The sequence below is a fragment of the Protopterus annectens genome, chromosome 3.part1, assembly GCF_019279795.1.
Source record: "Protopterus annectens isolate FY-2018-M chromosome 3.part1, PAN1.0, whole genome shotgun sequence".
Lineage (NCBI taxonomy): Eukaryota > Metazoa > Chordata > Ceratodontiformes > Protopteridae > Protopterus > Protopterus annectens.
The window spans coordinates 854,179,859-854,198,198 of NC_056732.1; the positions used below are offsets into that span (position 1 = coordinate 854,179,859).

The 18,340-nt window shown below is 42.5% G+C and overlaps 1 protein-coding gene across 1 annotated transcript in view; it reads left to right on the top strand.

Moving 5' to 3' along the window:
• FBXO15 (F-box protein 15) overlaps positions 1 to 18,340 on the top strand; it is a 1,391,649-nt gene that overhangs the window by 1,067,055 nt on the left and 306,254 nt on the right. The gene's annotated exons all lie outside the window — the stretch shown is intronic.

The following is an 18,340-nucleotide window of genomic DNA, read 5'->3' on the forward strand; positions in this document are numbered from 1 at the left end:
TAGATGTGCTGGTCTGGAGGCTTTTTTATGCCATGAATAGTCAGATTTTTACATGTACTGTCGACTCAACACACATCTTGACTATTAACAGTGAGTTGCTTAAGCACTGGACTATCAACGTTTTAAAAAAAGGAACAGGAGTACACTGAATTACATGTTGGCCAACTTCTTGTTATGGTATTCATTCACTATACAGCTGGAAGGATCATAGGAGGTTACAAGGCTAATGGCCCTGGGGTCCTTAAAAGTCTTGGCAAGAGTTTATCCCCAAAAAGAAACCTTAGTCAGCACCTGTCACCCCTGTCAATAAGGGACACTGGTGGAACCCCCTGGTATAAATTTGTGGTTTCCCATCAACTCATCAAGGTTGCGCTTGGAGGGCCAGTGAGGTACTTTGTTTGACGTGTATGGAAAATCTGTTCGAGACAGTGCAACTTCTGGGAGATAAACCTGTCTCTCCAGCAGGTTTTGTTGATGCATATTATATTCAAGCCTTTCGAGCGGGTAATATGTGAGGAGTTAAACTTATAGATATGGAGCATCTCTAGTTGGGCAGGGTCCGAGATTGCCTTGTAGGCGAGACACAGAGCACCTCTGAGCAATTTGTACAATGCCAAGTAGAATGATAGTGATTTGAGCCTGTCTGCATACAGCAGGTGTTGGAGGCCATGGATTCTTTTTGTAAGGTATCTCTGTGGCCTTTCCATTTTGTGCAGATGTTTGAAGATGTACATACCAAATGGGGCATTATACTCAATTACTGGTCTAATGAGGGAGGAATATAGAAAGGTAATAGCCTCCTTTTTTCTGGATGCAATCCCTTTACTTATGAGATGAACCAGGTAAAAGGCTTTTCTGACTACTGACACTACATGATGGTTGAATGTGAGATTATCATCAACCTGAGTACCCAGATCTCTCACCACAGGTTGTGTTTAGCGGGTTGCCGTTGATGTGGTAATTAGTAGGGGCCATGTTTCTGCCAAATGGTATGATACATTTTTTTGCATTTAGTTTAAGGCCATGACTTTGGCACCAGTCAGTTGCTGTTAGACCCTCTTGCAGTATGTTAACATCATTTGTGGAGTCAGACAGCACCCAACTTAGTCATCTGCAAACTTGGTCAGCCACAGGCCTTTTGTCTTTGCCTGGACCTCTGAGAAGTAGATGCCAAACAGTAGGGGTCCCAAGACAGATCCCTGAGGAACTCCACTTTTCACAGGTCTGTTGTCAGAGGTGGAGGGGCCTATTTTGACCTTAAGGGTCCTGTCGGTGAGTCAGTTGGCCACCCACCTGATGAAATAAGGATTTACACCAAGTTGTGTTAGCTTTTTGATGCCTGAGTGGGGGATTGTGTCAAAGGCCTTGACCAAGTCAAGGTAAGCTGTATGTACTGACTTTCCCTCATCCAGGCCTTGGTGACAGTCTGAAAGAAGTCAACCAGGTTCAACAGGCAAAATCTGCCCTTGATGAATCTGAACTGGGTGGGGTTAAATGCTTGAAGATTGCCTATGTCCTTGTTTACGTGATCCATAATAATATGCTCCATGGCTTTACAGATCGGAATTTGCAAGCTAATGGGGTAATAGTTTCCAGGGTCAGTAGTGACACCACCTTTATGCAAGGAGATGACAGTGTCAGTTCCTCCACTCTGCTGGAGTGAAGCCTGCACTTAGGCTGTGGTTGAATAGGGTGCTCAATAGGGAAGCCAGTTTTTGCTGAAGATGGTGCAGAATACAGCCGGGGAAACTATCAGGTTCCATGGAAGTTGTGTTCTTTGCCTTGGATATGGCCTTTAACATTTGATCAACGGAGATGTGAGGTGCAGGACAAGTATTGGGGATGTCAAAAGGGCCTTTTGTGGGAACAGGGGATGAAGTTTGCACTGAACCTATCTGCTAGCAGGTTGGCTAAGTGAACAGGATCAGTGTAAGTGATAGTGTTAAGTACTAATTCAGAACAAACATGGGCTTTGCCATGGAGGTTCCTGACGTAACTAAAAAGGCTTTGTGGTTTCCCTTTGTTTAGGATGCTAGTTTTGATTCATAATTGGCTTTGGAGGTTGTCACTAGTGATCTAATTTGCTTGTTGAGGCTAAGGAGGGAGGTTTTCCAATTTGGAATTTGTTTCTTTTTACCCTTGGACAACAGTTTCTTTCTTTTATTGTAAAGCCTGTTGATAGATGTCGTCCACCAAACAGGTTTGTGTTTCCTTGAGGAGCAGGTTTTAGTTCTGTTGGGTATGGCTGAGTCCAGACAGTTGTACATGTGCTTGTGTACTGCATTGACGTACTACTCAGCATAGTTGTCTGCATCCTCTGAGGGGGACGGTGGTGTGAAACTACAGATACTCTGCCTTAGGAGGTTGTAGTCAGCCTTTGAGAAGTTTTTTAGCTTGATTACGGCTTGGGGGAGTTGGGTGGGATAGTAACATTGAACGAGATAGTCCGATCTGATCTTACCAGGGAAGAACATACTATGAGAGTGGTGCAGCGGTCACCCATGTTGGTGAGAACCAAGTCCAGAATGTTATCTCCCCTTATGGGGATGAGACGGGCTGGTCTAGTGCATTAGAACTGATGAAGTCAAGGAATCGAGTGAGTGCATTAGTGCAGGAGTAGTTCACCCAGTCTTTGGTGGGGTAGTGGAAGTCACCAAGGATCAGGGTGTTAGGTGGTACCTTGCTGGAGTCAAGTAGATCCAGGTAAGAGGAGCAGATGCCCTGAGTCATGGAAGGGGGGGGTCTATAGCTGGCCATAACTTGGATGGGTGTCTTGCCCAACTGTCAGTTGCACCTGTTGTAGTTCCAGTGTGTTATGCTGGCAGAACAGTGTGGAGGTGTGCCTGTTCATAAAGAAGATAGAGACTCCATCACCCTTAGTCCTCCTGATCTCATTTTGGGGTCGGAATGTGTGGAATGAGGTATAGCCTGGTAAGGCAGGGGTGCTCTCCACAGCCCTGGACCAAGTTTCCGTTATCGCACAGACTTCGACATCTTCCAGTGCAAGGAGAGCCTCCAGTGAGTGCATTTTCAGGTTAATGCTCCTAGGGTTTAGTAGAATGACTTTTAGTTTGCTTTTTGACAGATCTTTTATGTTGGAAGATTTACCTGGAAGGCTAAAATTTCTAACATGAATAAGCATTGGATGTTTAAAAACTGAATACTGTAAGAGACTGAAATTACAGCTCCACTCGAGTAACCTGCACACGTGGCCTCAACCTGGTCTTTGACATCAGTAGGACTTGTTGGCAGGACAGATTTGTGTCCCAAAGACTCCCCCCATCTGTGGAATAGACTCCCTTTCCACGTCAAGCAGAGAGTACCTCTTTACCCCTGGATGGGAAATAGAAAATAGGGTCCCTATTAGAGTGACAAAAAGTCTAAATATCGAGTGGCTTAGTGATCAAAAATGCTGTTCTTCGAAATAGGTATTGTGGGGGGGCTGTGCCCACCACCCATTAATTATATATACCAACTCCGAGATCGCACTACAGTGAGGAAAGGGCAAGTTTTCCGATCTTCACTGTACCTTTGATCTCACAATAGCGATTCCGAAGAACAGCATTTTTGATCACTGAGCCATTCGATATTTAGACTTTTCGTCGACCTAATAGGGACCCTAGAAAATGCATCCCTGAGATTCCACCTGTGCCCTTCCTGGACAGGGGCATCGGGTGCTAATTTGTCTATATGTGGGCTAAGCTCTTGGCTAGGGTTATAAGGAACTCAGGGCCAATAGCCTAGTAACTTCCTATGATCCTATGAACAACAAACAGTAGTTGGTAAGCTAGAATAGAGCTTATCTGAATGGTATTAGAGTACCTGAGAGATGTCCGCTATTATCCGTGTAGCTGTAGCACTTACATGCTGTACATAAATGACTAGTCAGTTGTTATTTGATAAAAAAAAATAATTTTCCTTTTTTATCATCTGTATTGCAGCATCATGTTTTAAGTTACATTTCATATGTTAATATAAAAGAAAAAACTTTAGTAACAGTATTATTGGCATGCAGCATAAAAGCATGTTTTAAACTTGTTTTCATTCACTCGAACATGATATTGTTAAGTTCCTTCCTTCCCTTAAAATTCACTCCTTTTGAGCTTTATTTTGCCTAGATTGTTCCAAAAAAAGCTGTCTATTTATATGACATTTGCTTCTTCCCTTTTGTAAAGATCTTGCCTCCAGTTCTTTATATTCAATGTTTCCATTACATTTGGTTTAGATTTTGATTTCCAAAATATAGTAATTGTTTTTTTATTTATTTTTAGCCACCAGTAACATTAAACTCACTAAGGCCTTAATGTTGTCTAGGCAATTCTGGCCTTGTATCACAGCTCAAAAGAATAATTTTCTTAGTTAGTTAGTAGGAATTTTTTTTTTTTTTTAAATCTACTAACTTATTTCATTCTCAAAAAAACACACCATTAATGGGACTGGATGGTGTCCCAGGCTGCGTCCTACATGAGCTCAAAGATGAACTAACCCCTCACCTAAACACACTGTTCAAACTCAGCCTCTCCACAGGCTATGTACCCATAGAGTGGCGCACAGCAATGGTTATTCCACCTCCACAAAGGTGGAGCCACAACAGACCCCAGGAACTGTCACCCTATAAGCCTGACTAGCTTGGTCTGCAAGGCTATGGAGCGCATCATCATGAAATTCATTAACAGAGACATTGGGAACCTCCAAACACTGGACCCTACCCAGTTCGGCTTTAAGGGCAGATCATGCCTCCTAAACCTGGTGGACTTCTTTGAGACAGTTACCAAGGCTATAGACGAAGGAAAGGTAGTGTACACAGCCTACCTAGACCTCGCTAAGGCCTTCAACACCATTCCTCATTCTGGTATTATAGACAAGCTCACCAGCCTGAACATAAACCCCCTATGTCACAGGATGGGTTGCCAACTGGCTCACGGACAGAACCCACATGGTGAGAGTTGCGGGAGCTAGGTCCGACTCTAAACCGGTTACAAGTGGCATTTCCCCAGGGCTCAGGAGGACTATGGCTGACCAAGTTCGCAGACGACTGCAAACTAGGGGCTATAATTGACTCTCCGGCTGAGACAGACATCCTCCAAAAGGGTCTCACTGAGATGGATACCTGGTGTTAAAATCATGATCTCAAGCTAAATGCCAAAAAGTGCATAGTCATCCCCTTTGGAAAAAACAGAGTACTCACAAACTACCACATAGGTGGTAGACCCCTAAATACGGAAAACGTAATAAGGGATCTGCGGACCCAAGTAGATAGTAATCTCACCTTTGATAATCACAGTGCCAAAGTGGTTAGAAAATCCTTCTATGTGGCCCACCTAATCACAAAAGGGTTTGCATCCAGATCAAAAGAGGTCATTGTGCCCTTGTACTCATCACTCATCAGAGCCATCATAGAGTATAATGCCCCATTTGGGATGTACCTTACAAGACACCTGCAACAACTGGAAAGACCACAGTAGTACCTCACCAAGAGGATCACTGGCCACAAACAAATGCTCTATGCAGCTCGACTGAAGAAATTCCAGCTATACTCAGTTGCATATCGCCTACTCAGAGGTGATCTCTGCTTGACAAGGCCATGTCCAACCTAGAATTGATGGACAATCTCCACCTAAAGAAAACCTTATCCCCTCGAGCCACATGCTCTAGAGATCTAAAACCTCATCACAAAAATAAATAGGATGTGCTAGAGGGATAGATTCCTGTCCCAGAGACTTCTCATGCTTTGGAACAAGATTCCAGTTTACATTAGGCAGAGCTCCTCGCTAACATTCTTCAAAAGAAACCTTGACGAGTGGATGGGAAACGAAAAATTTACCCCGGGGATCATTTCAGTGGCTCTGCTGGACAGAGGCACAGGGAACTAAGCTAAGGCTGTGGTGAAAGCCAACACATACTGGCTAGGCTTATAAATGTCTTTGGGCAGATAGCCTAGTACCTACCTATGAACATTCCCAACGTCTTCCCTGATGTTCTTCGTTTTCCATTGCTGCAGTCCTTACTATTGGGTATAGTCCGCGTCCAGTCGGCCCGAATACCAGAGTATAAGGCTGAGGGGCGTCAGGGCGCATTAGACTGACGCCAGCACGGCAGGGTACTAATGCGCATGACCGACGCCATATCCTCAGTCTTTTGCCGCATGGTCCGATGCAGAAGCAGTTTTGCGAGTGCAGGTTGGCGTTCTGAAATATTTCCGAAACCGGAGTTTCAGACCGAAACAGAGTTGGCTAAGTACCCCTTAGGAACATTTTGGTTTTTCTTGCCTCAGTATTTTACCGGATGTCAGAAAAAGTGAATAACTGTATTTCTTGTGGGAAACAGATACCTCATAGGGATTACCATACCTTGTGTATACCTTGTTTAGGGCCTGAGCACGGCGTTGTTGGTTGCCGCTCTTGTGCTAGGTTTAACAAACGCACTATTAAGAGGAGGTTAGACTGTGCCAGGTTAGTGTTTGGGAAGCGTTGCAATTATAAAATGCCGCCGGATGCTCCAAAAGCGCAAGGACAAAACAGTGAAGCCTAGGGTTGATGAACCGCAGTCCCGGACGTCGGTTCTTTAGAAGGCTCAGTGGAGCCAGAGGTTTTGCCAGGAGTTTCCATGGAGTCTCAGGCAGAAACTTTACTGTTACAGGATGTGCCTTCTCAGGAGGTAGGCCAGGCTGAGGGGCTTCTCAGGTAACTGTTCTTCCCTCTCTTCCCAAGGTAGTTAGAGCCTCTCCTTCTGTTGCCAAAACTTCTTTGAGAGGTAGGCCTAGTTCAGCTTCAGTGGGGGCTTCTCCTAGCATTTCGGGTTCTGTACCTAAGAAACATATGCTTAAAATGGCAGAAGATTTGATTACTATGATTAGAGGTTCTATGCCTGATAAGAGGCCTAGGGTGGAACCGAGTTTGATAGTTTTGAACAGTGTTCAGAGGCTTCAGTGTCTTCTGGAAGACTTGCAGGAGTATCCTACTTATTCTGATTCTGATGTGGATGATTCCACTCCTACAGCTTCTCCTCCTGAGGATTTCTCATTTTCAGAGACTCTGCATTCCATGAGGGAGCATTTTAAATGGGAAGGCCAGGATTACTCTGATTCCAGGAAAAGGCTTAGGGAATTCTTGTTTTTGCCCCAGCATAGGCCCTTAGCTATTCCTCCTGTGTTGAATGTGGTGGAAGATGTTTTTGCAGAGGCTTCCCTGAATCCTGACTCTTTGCCTCCTGCTCCTGTTAAGCCTGATAGGTATTATAGGGTGCCCGAAGCTCATAAGTATTTATTTAAGAGTCCTAGGGCGGACCCAGAAACTATTTCTCAAGGGCCTAAAGGTGTTAAGGCTTCTGTGGTTAAAAATCCTGTTCCCACTGATAAAGAGGCAAGGGCCTTGGATAGGTGGGGAAAGAAAGTGTATACTTCTTCCACTCTAGCCATGAGAGCGTTGAATTGTCAGTTTCACATGCTAAAATATCAGAATTATCTCCTTTCACAATTGAAATCTAAGGTGGATGCTTTGGCGGAAGGTATTGAGTGTAAAGAGTTGCTGGACTTGGTTCATGTGTCTGAGCAAGTGGGTAAGCATTCTTTGCAATGTGGTTTTGATGCTGTACAGGCCTCCTCGAGGGTGGCTGCTACTAGTTCTGTTCTTCGCAGGCATGCCTGGTTGAAGGATCAGAATTTAGCTGAGCATGTTAAGACAAGGATTTGGGATGCTCCTTTACAGTCTGATGTGTTGTTTGGATCGCCTGTGGAAGCAGTTTTAAAGAAAATGGAGGACAAAGCTAAGTCTATGCAAAGCAAGTTTCTCAGTTACTCCAGATGGGGGCCATTCAGCCAGTCCCTGTATCAGAAAGGGGCCTAGGATTTTATTCTCGCCTGTTCCTAGTACCAAAGAAGGGGAACACGTGGAGACCAATTTTGGATTTATCTCTCCTCAACACTTTTCTGGACATTCCCAAGTTCAAGATGTTGACGTTACAACAGCTTTTACCTCTGCTGGGCAAAGATCACTGGATGGTAACTTTAGATCTCAAGGAAGCTTACCTTCATGTGCCTATAAGGCTAAGTTGCAGGAAGTATCTGCGGTTTCGAGCTGGAAATTCTCATTATCAGTTCTCTGCATTGCCCTTTGGCTTATCTACTGCCAGAGTATTCACAAAGGTTCTGGCTCCAGTGATAGCTTACTTCAGGCTTCAAGGAATTCAAATCTATCCTTACTTGGACGACTGCCTGATTCTGGCTCAAGAAAAGGAAGACCTTCTACAGCATCTGGAATATGTTATAGCAGTGCTAAGATGCCTAGGGTATTCTGTGAACGAAATAAAGTCCAGTCTAGTACCCTCTCAAGACATGTGCTTTCTGGGTGTGAGACTGAATACAGCAGCCCAGATGGCCTTTTTAACCCCGGACAAACAAAAGAGTCTGTCACTTTACTTCCATCAACTATCTCATCAGTCCGTGCTGACTGCAAGGACAGACCTTCAAGCATTAGGGTTCATGGCATCTTGTATTCTGGTGCTTCCCAATGCCAAACTGCATATGAGGAAGCTACAATGGTATCTCAAAAATGTATGGACACAGCACTGCCAGGATTTGGACACTGTCATTCAAATAATACCTTGCCTTCAAAAAGAATTCTTGTGGTGGGCTCAGGAATGTCACCTAAACAAGGGACTCTCTGTGACCCGGCCAGAGGCAAGTCAGATTTTAACGACAGATGCCTCGGACATTGCTTGGGGAGCTCATCTAAATGGAAAGTGGATACAAGACAAGTGGCCTGCCAGACTACAGCATCTACATATCAACATGAAGGAGATGTTAGCAGTCCAGTTTGCATTAATGGCTTTCAAGGAGTTACTTCTTCCAGGGCAGGTGTTGATTCTAACAGACAACACAACTGTCATGTGGTACATCAACAAGCAAGGGGAACACATTCTTATCCTCTATGCAGGCAAGCAATGATTTTATGGGAGACTGCTAAGCTTGCAACTAACTCTTCAGGCAAGGTTTCTGCCAGGAGCACAGAACTCCTTAGCAGATGTGTTAAGCAGACAAATCATGGATCCCCACGAGTGGAAACTGGATCTTCATGTATTTCAGAAATTGACAGTGTCATGGGGAACTCCAGACATAGATCTGTTCGCTTCTCCACTAAACCACCAGCTGCCAAGGTATTGCACAAAGGGGTTTCATCACACAGCTTGGAAAGTGGATGCTCTGTCTTTCAGTTGGAAAAACCTTCATGTGTATGCCTTTCCACCTCTGCCTCTTCTTCCAAAGGTACTATTAAAGGTCAGACAAGACAGGCCAAGGATGATTTTGATAGCTCCAGATTGGCCTCGCAACACTGGTACCCACTACTACGGAGTCTAGTAAAGAAGCCTCCATGGCCTTTACCTCTGATTCCTCATCTGTTATCTCAGAAGGACGGTCATCTGCTCAATGTCAAGCTTCACTCTCTTCATCTAACAGCCTGGCATATTCTGTGTTGAAACACAGCAGGTCTCAACTTCCTCAACAAGTTTTAAATGTGATTATGGAAGCTAGAAGACCTAGTACAAGGAGAGTGTACGCAGAAAAATGGAAGAGATTTTTATTTTGGAGTACAGCAAAGAATTTGGAGATTTCTGAGCCTAATTTGAGTGTGGCTCTTCAATATCTTACTGAGTTATTGGACAAAGGTTTGTCCTTCTCTTCCATTAAGATTCATGCTGCAGCAATTTCAGCTCACTATGATTGTGACCCACCTTGTTTTCGCATCCTTTGTTCAAGCAGTTTCTTAGAGGGGCAAAGAATATAAGACCCCCACGAGAGCTCCTACTCCTGCTTGGGATCTCAATTTTGTGTTGGAAAAACTTACTCTACAACCTTTTGAGCCTGCAGCTACTGCTGAATTGAAATACTTGTCATGGAAGACTGCTTTTCTGTTGGCTATTACTTCTGCAAGAAGGGTGTCTGAGTTGCAGGCCCTTATGGCAGTAGAGCCCTTTTTGATTTTCCATAAGGATAGGGTATCATTACGTACTAATCCTTCCTTTATGCCTAAGGTGGTTTCTAGTGTGGCTTTAAACCAAACTATTCATTTGCCTACATTTTATGCAGATCCTCAAAATAAAGGGGAACAGATTTTGCACACTTTAGATGTACACAGGCAATTGCGTTATTATTTAAGCAGGACTAAGGATTTTAGGCAGTCTCAGCAGTTGTTTGTTTCTTTTGCTTTGAGCTCACAGGGCAAGCCTGTGTCAAAACAAACTATTTCTAGGTGGATTGGCTTTTGCATTGCATTTTGTTATTCCCATCATGGCAAGGAGATTCCAGCTGGGATTAGGCCTCATTCCACTAGGGCTACTGCCACTTCAACAGCATTTCTAAGGGGTGGCAACTAAGGATATTTTGGAAGCAGCTACTTGGAGTTCAGTGCATACTTTCTCTAAGCATTATCACCTTCCTATCTACTCTAAGTCTAGGGCTGGTTTTGCCACAGCTGTTTTGCAAGGCATGTTGTCAGCTCCTACTTCTTTATGATTTGCCAGCCTCCCTTACCTCTGCTTTGGGATTCTACCCAATAGTAAGGACTGCAGCAATGGAAAACTAAGAACATAGTACAGTTTTGTACCTACCATAAATGTAGATGTTCGAGGATTCCATTGCTGCAGTCCAATTTACCCTCCCTCCTTCCCCTCTGTGTTTAGGGGTGGTTGTGTAGGGTCTTCTGACATCTGGGGCAAGAAAAGACTGAGGATATGACGTCGGTCATGCGCATTAGTACCCTGACGTACTGACGTCAGCCTTATACTCTGGTATTCGGGCCGACTGGACGCGGACTATACCCAATAGTAAGGACTGCAGCAATGGAATCCTCAAACATCTACATTTATGGTAGGTACAAAACTGTACTTTCCATATCACCTCTTCGACATTTACCAAATACCTGAGGAAGAATCCTCTAAGATTTACTAGGGGTCTAAAAATTCCAAATCATTTGGACTTTGTTACATATTTGTTAGCCCTGCAGATTATTTCTTTTGTTCCTTTATAATTTGTTTAGTGTTTTTCCCAACCTTTTCTGAACTTCTCTGATTTTTGTAGTTGCCGTCTAGTATGTGCCATACTAATTATCCATTTTTAACAGCATTTTCTGTTCTAGACTTGCATCTAGCACTTCCCCTATCCATTTATCTTTGCCTGTACTCTTATCAGTTCCTGATAGTGGAGGAAATCTGTAACCAGCTGTCTAAACTCCTGCATATCCTCATCGTAGTCTTACCTTTCCTCCCTGGGTTATTTGCTCCCAGTATCTTAGTCCCTTTGTAAATTTCCTGCAGACCCCTTTCCCTTGTTTTCTGTATCCTTACTTGCAGATATCCATTCTGGTAAAATCTCCTTTCTCCATTCTTGCACTGTCTATGAATCCTTTCCCCTACTTTATGAATATGATATTCTACGTAGTTATTACTCTTTTCCTTAAGGGCTTGCATCCGAATCTTAATCACTCTGTCAAACTCCCCCACTCTGTTTCGTCACTAAATCATCCTTTTCAACATTGATCTATAACCTTTTTTATAGCGTTATGTATATGAGCCTTAACTGTATAGCTTTAAAGTACCCATTCAAATCATTTAACCCTAAACCATGTTGTTCAGTGGGGAGAATCAACATATCCCACTCGATTCTTGCTGTCTTCCTCTCGCAGATAAATTGCTTCAGCTCTTTATTTTCATCCACACCTTCTCGTCCAGTTGATAAAAATAAACCTCACCTGTATACAAGACCAAAAGGACTAAAAACATGTTCACTACTTATATCTTATCATTCATATCCATAATCAAGAGTTTCCAGATTTTTCTGTTTAGTCTCTTCACACATATCTTTAGCTGTTCTAACAAATGCTTTCTAATCCATATGCCTAAATACTTCATCTTTTCATGTTAAGTATGGGTATTGCCGAATCAGTTCATAAGTGAGAGTATAGTCTACCACCATAGCTTTTGTCTTCAATTCTTTTATGTCCTGAAAAGAACTGAAACTGCTCATAAATGTTCCATTACATGAAATATCCTTTCCTGAATTTATTAGATACAAAATAATATCACCAGCAAATGAGGCTAACTTTCCTTGATTGCAACAATAGGTATAACCTTGAATTTACAAATCCTTTATTTTCTTTGTAAGTGGTTAGAGTTGTCACTTCATTGCAAGAGGATTCCCTGTTCAGTTCTCACTTCGGGTCCCTTCTGTGCAGAGTCTGCATGTCCTCCCTGTGTTCATGTGGGTTTCAGATGCAGTTTCCTCCCACATTCCTAAGACTTGCAGTAGGTGGATTGGACACTCTTAATGGGCTATAGTTGTGAGTGTGCATGCGTGTGTGTGGTATGGAAGAAACAGCAGCAGGTCTAGCCACCTGGCAGTATAAAACTTGGCTCTAGATTGTTATCGCTGTTGAAGTGACACCCCCAACCCCCTGTGCAAAAATGGAAGAAAGGGTTGTGGATGTATGGATGGAATAGAGGGGAAAGAGGGCATCCCTGCATGGTTTCTCTTTTCAAACACAGATTGCTAGGGAGGAAACCTCCTACCTTAATTCATGTCTGCGATCCTCCATATATTCCTCTTACAAACTCTTGTTATTTATATCAAGAAACACAAATGAGTTTTTCAGAAATAAAAATAACAGTATAACAGATGCCAGAATGCAGGAATGAGTTTAGCGAAGTTCATGTTTACCTTATTTTTTTGCATTATGGATTATTTGTACATAATGATTATTTGTCAGCCTGCTACAAGTAGGCTTTCATTGATTTGAACCCTTACTTGCCGAACTAATACTTTCTGCACTGTAGCATTATTAAGTAAAGCCACAAAAAAACTTAGCAATGAAGGAGTGAGAGAAAACATTTCAAAGAGAATTACGACACTGAGGAAAACTGAAAGGTATGTACTGATAACTGACATGTAACAATTAGAGGATCAAAACCCACACCTTCTGTATTGATAATGTTCATGTCTGTGACTAGTTGTTACGTGCATTTACTATGCTTATCCTTATTACATTCTTGTACTGTATTTACTGAAATATACTGATTGTTTGGCACACTGCTATAATTTAGACCTCAGTGGATCTGAACCCCTGCTTTGCTTAACCATAATGCTGTAGACAAACACATTAACAAGTGACACAACAGAGCTTGTGATAAGATCATAAGAAACCACAGATTTCAAGGGAATGTTGGAACATTATGGAAAACTAAAAAATGAGCATTGCTAAACAGCATACAACAATCAAGGGATCCCCCCCAGTCTTCACAAAGTCTTGCAGATAATGGCAGCGCAGTTTCTCTGCTTTCTTAGAGGCAACTATTTCTAATGCAGAGTTTAAAGATTACTACAATAATGCATAGATCTCTCTTTTAGATACTGAAACATGAAGGAATTACATTGTGATGTTTTCTACAAGCCATCTCAAGTATAGTCTGTGATCATTTGAAAACAGTCATATTTTTTGAAAATAGTAAACTGGAAATCTGAAGTAGTTTACTTCATTTGATCTTCAAACTGTGGGATACAGATCTGTATTGGATCTGAGCCGGCAACTATTGCTAGCATCAGCTCCAAGCTCCAGATTCCTCCCCTTACCCATAATACACCTTCACTGCCTTCCATCCCCAGATCTCATTTGCCGCGATTTGCTTCACATCGTGTCTTCTGAGCTCAGGACATGTCACAGCAGTGTACACCCCCCCCCCCCCCCATACACAATGCTAATTCCACCGAAGCTTAAAATAAACTGCCCATGCCTTGCAAATTCACTGACACTTTATACTCCTCAACACCCACTAAGAAGTATTAATCAATACTTTCCTGAAGTTCATAAGCCAAACAAAACCTTTGGGGAAAATACTCTATTTCTCACTCAGTTGCAAAAATTTGGAACACACTCCCTTTAGCCCTTAGACTACTTAAAGACAAAATGCCTTCAAGAAACAGCTTAAATCTTTTTTCCTATCAAATTGGATATGTTCATGCTCTAAATTAATACCCAAGAAACATTCAGGGATAACCTAACTTAACTGTATCACTTCTAGCTCTCTCTCTTACTACTACCTACACATTTTTTTCCGTCATATTCCATACTAGTTAGCTCATGTTACACTCAATTCCCATAATCCCTTATTACTGTTCTTTAATTTATTTATTAACTTCCAAAGTTCACACAACTTTATTTGTATATTTACTTACTTCATGCCTAGTATCTTGGTTCAGTAATGTATTGACCTTAGTCTTACCGTATTTCTGCTTAGTTTCTTGCCATACTACGTGAAAATTTCCGTATATGTATTGTATTGTATTTCCATCGATTCTGTATATTCCTTTATTGCATGTTATGTAATTACTTCAGAAGTATGTATACTTAAAATGTGATCTGTGTTTATCTTTGTTCTTACTATTTGTTTACTTAAAACTTTTTTTTGTTTTGTTTTTTGGGAGCTTCTATCCTCGGTCTCTGCTGAAAAAGGGCTTCTAAGAACCCAGACAGACTAACCCAGTTAACAAATGTAAAAGTAAAATAAATAAATAAATAATATATGTGAGCTACAAAACAGAAACACAGAATTTGCACATGTGATGGCAGGTGATTTCAACAGAGCTGAGCTTAAGGAGGTGCTACCCCTTTTTTATCAGTATGTGGATTTCCCCAGCAGAGGAGAGAATACCTTAGACAAAGCTTACAGCACTATTAAAGGAGCCTTTAAAGCTTTGAAGCACTCCAACATAGGTAGCTCTGATCACACTGCCGTCCTGCTTCTGCCTACCTATAAGATGGCTTTGATCAGAAAAAAAAACTGACAAAACAGATCAGAGTCTGACAGGGAGGGTTCCATGGATTGTCTTCAGGACTGTTTCACTACCACCTGCTGGGAGGTCTTCAAAGAAGCGGTTACACGCAACCTGCAGTTAGACATAGACACCTATACCATCAGTTCTCTCCTAAATAAATAAATACGTGGAGGATTTAACCACCACGAAAGTCATCACTATAGGAGCTAATAAGCCCTGGCTCATTAGGAATGTGTACGAGCTGCTGAGGGAAAGAAACGGTCTTCAAGGCAAATGACAAAGAAAGGTTAAAGGTGGCCAGGTCAAATCTGAAAAAGGGCATCAGAGGCAAAGAGGGAGTATAGGAGGAAAATTCAGATCCACTTCCAAGACACGAGGGACACGAGAAGCCTATGACACGAGATACAGCAGCTCGCATACTATAAGACCAGAACACTCCAATGTGATGGCAGCTTGCAATTCCTAAATGAACTGAACTCCTCCTTTGGCAGATTTGAGGAGAACACCACTGTACCTTCTAAAACAAACACGGACAAAGAGGAGATAGTGCTCACCTTAAACTCCGAGGAGGCAAGACTTTAGCTTAAGAAGGTGAATCCTAGGAAGGCTGCTGGATCAGATAACATACCTGGCAAGGTGTTGAAGGGGTATGCTGATCAGTTATGTCTGGTACTGACAGACATCTTCAACTCATCCCTTGCTATGGAGAAAGTGCCCTCACATTTCAAGGAAACAAGTAATGTCTCACTTCTGAAGAAACCCAACCCTGCCTGCTTCAGTGACTTCATACTGGTCACCATAACCTCAAATGTCATGAAGTGCTTTGAGAGGATTGTGAAGAAACGTCTATCTGCGGGTTTGCCTAAGTTCTTTGATCTGCTCCAATTTGCATGCCAGGCAAATAGATCAACTGCGGGTGCGATATCAGCCGCACTACATCTTGCACTAAAACATCTAGTAAGGAGGAACAGCTACGTAAGGCTGCTGTACATCTACTTCAGTTCTGTTTAACATTTTGTAGTACTGATGAAACTGGTGGATAAGCTCGTGAAACTTGGGATAAACCAGGAACTATGTAACTGGACTCTTGACTTTGACTGGTAGACCCCAATGGACATGCACTGGAAACAACACCTATCTACACACAGTCCTGAATAATGGAGTTCCCCAAGGTTGTGTGCTCAGCCCCTTGCTCCTCTTCATCCTCACCCATGAGTGTACTGCAGAACATAACTCAAACCATATCATAAAATTTGCGAATGATACCACAGTCATGGGGTCTCATTAATAGTGGGGATGAACATAACTACAGGGATGAGGTGAACACTTTGACTGCCTGGTGTGACATGAACGTTAATAAGACCAAAGAAATTATTATGGACTTCAGGAGAAAGGCAACACTTCAACCACTCACTATCAAAGGGGAGGTCGTAGAGAAAGTCAAAACAACCAAGTTCCTGGGTCTTCACACCTCAGATGACCTCTCCCAGACAGTTAATACCAACCATATAGTTAAAAAGGCTCAACAGAGACTTCACCTCCTGAGAAAGCTCAAAAAGGCCAGATTCCCACGGTTTTCTCTTACCATGTTTTACAGGGGAGCTATCGAGAGTATCCTCACTAACAACTTCATAGCATGGTTCGGCAAATGCAGTTACTGAGAAGAAGAAATTACAGAGGGCGGTGAGGGTGGCTAAAAAATCTTGGGCACAAACCTCCCTTCTAGTCAGGAACTTTTCTTTACAAGAGAAAGAGAAAATACAAGCTGATTTGACACATCTATCCCATCAACTGGTTCTCACAACTTGCATCTGGAAGGCGGTACCACAGCTTCCACTGTAGCACTACCAGATTCAGCAACAGTTAGTATCCTGCAGCTGCGAGACTTAACTCGGACACCAACCATAATACCTGATGCATTGAAGCCTCTTTTTTTCATTTAATCCTGCTGCTCTGAGCAGTTACCACCAGTATTACTATTATGCAATATGAAAGCTATACTGAGTCACGTCTAAGGTTAACAAGTGCAGTACGGTAACTAAACAGCTGCTATTCACTAGTCTCTATTTTCTATCTTAACAGTGAAGGGTTTGGTGGTAGGTATTTATTTATTTATCATTGGATAATGGGCATTGAGTATGTTTATGTGAACTACCTCTTGCATGTCATACGTGTTAGAATTCTTATGTTATTCTCTGATACTGTTGTATCTGTATTATTTGCACTGCATTTCTCTCGTGAGCCAACATTTGTAATTTTGTTTAGGCTGCACGTGTGTGGTCCTAAATGACAATAAAGTTTCTTTGACTCCTTTGAATCTTTGAATGATATAGAGAGACTTTTGCAGTGCGTTGCTGGGCTTTACTCATTTACATTCTCTACGAGATCGCACATAGTCCATACTCTTCTCTTCTGTCGCTCATTTCAGATCTCACTCTGAAAGGTAGTGAGGATTACGGTTATGAGCTGTTAATGACCCAGTTCCTGTAGTACAGGGTTTGATTCCCTCAGTTTTCATTTGCTTTCTATGTGTTTTTGAGCAAGTCATTTAACCAGGCAGTGCTCTGGGGTAATTGGGAAATTGGGCTAGGCATCTCAGTGAATTTCTGGACTCTATCCTTAGCAACTTCGTATGAAACCATGAAGTCCTGACATTACAGAAAAGCACATACATTCATTACATAAAGAATTCAAGTTTTTAAAGTTTTCTTGTAAAAGCCAGATCATGATACCTGCAGCAGCATTGCCTCTGTTGTCGTTTGTCTTGAAGAAAACAGTGTCAAGTTCCGTCTTATGTATTACTGTTTTAACTCAGCCATCTGAATGCACAAATGGGCATCACCTTAGAAGATGACAGCTGTTGAGAGGACTTAGTACAGGGGACATGTGGGCCATTTCTGGATCACTGAGATATGGTAGAGAATGTGGAGTTCAGGTATTGAGTCTTTTCCTGAGATGGCCTTATTATCCTCACGTTACCTGCTTCCTTCAGGCAATAATGACAGCAGGCCCAGATGAGGTGTACCCTTGGCAGGATTGCATTCAGTGCTCTGTCGTAGCAATTGGGACACAACACTCATCTTTGCAGCATCCCACCCTCCACATCCAGAATGGCTTATTGGACCAAGTTAAGAAGGTCCCATTGATTCTTTATTCTTCCGCAGGGCTCAGAAGGCAGACTTGGGCATTAGATGCGAGACAGTTCGCAAGCGGTGCAGGTACTAAGTCTAAGGAAACATGAATTGATGTGCTGCTGCACTGCTCTCACAGGTTTCTCCAACACCATCACCATTCCTTTGCTACATTTGGTGGTACTTCCTTAAGAAGCATTACCCTGTCAGCTACATTTGGTGGTACTTCCTTAAGAAGCATTACCCTGTCAGCTAGCCTTTGGAGTTTGCTGATTTTTATGCCTGGCCTCCTATGTGTCCTGTATGTGTAAGCCTACCTAGCCCAGAGCTGTTTGGATGAGGGGCTCCCACATCCTCTGCATCCTGTTTAGAGGACCAGCATGCCCAT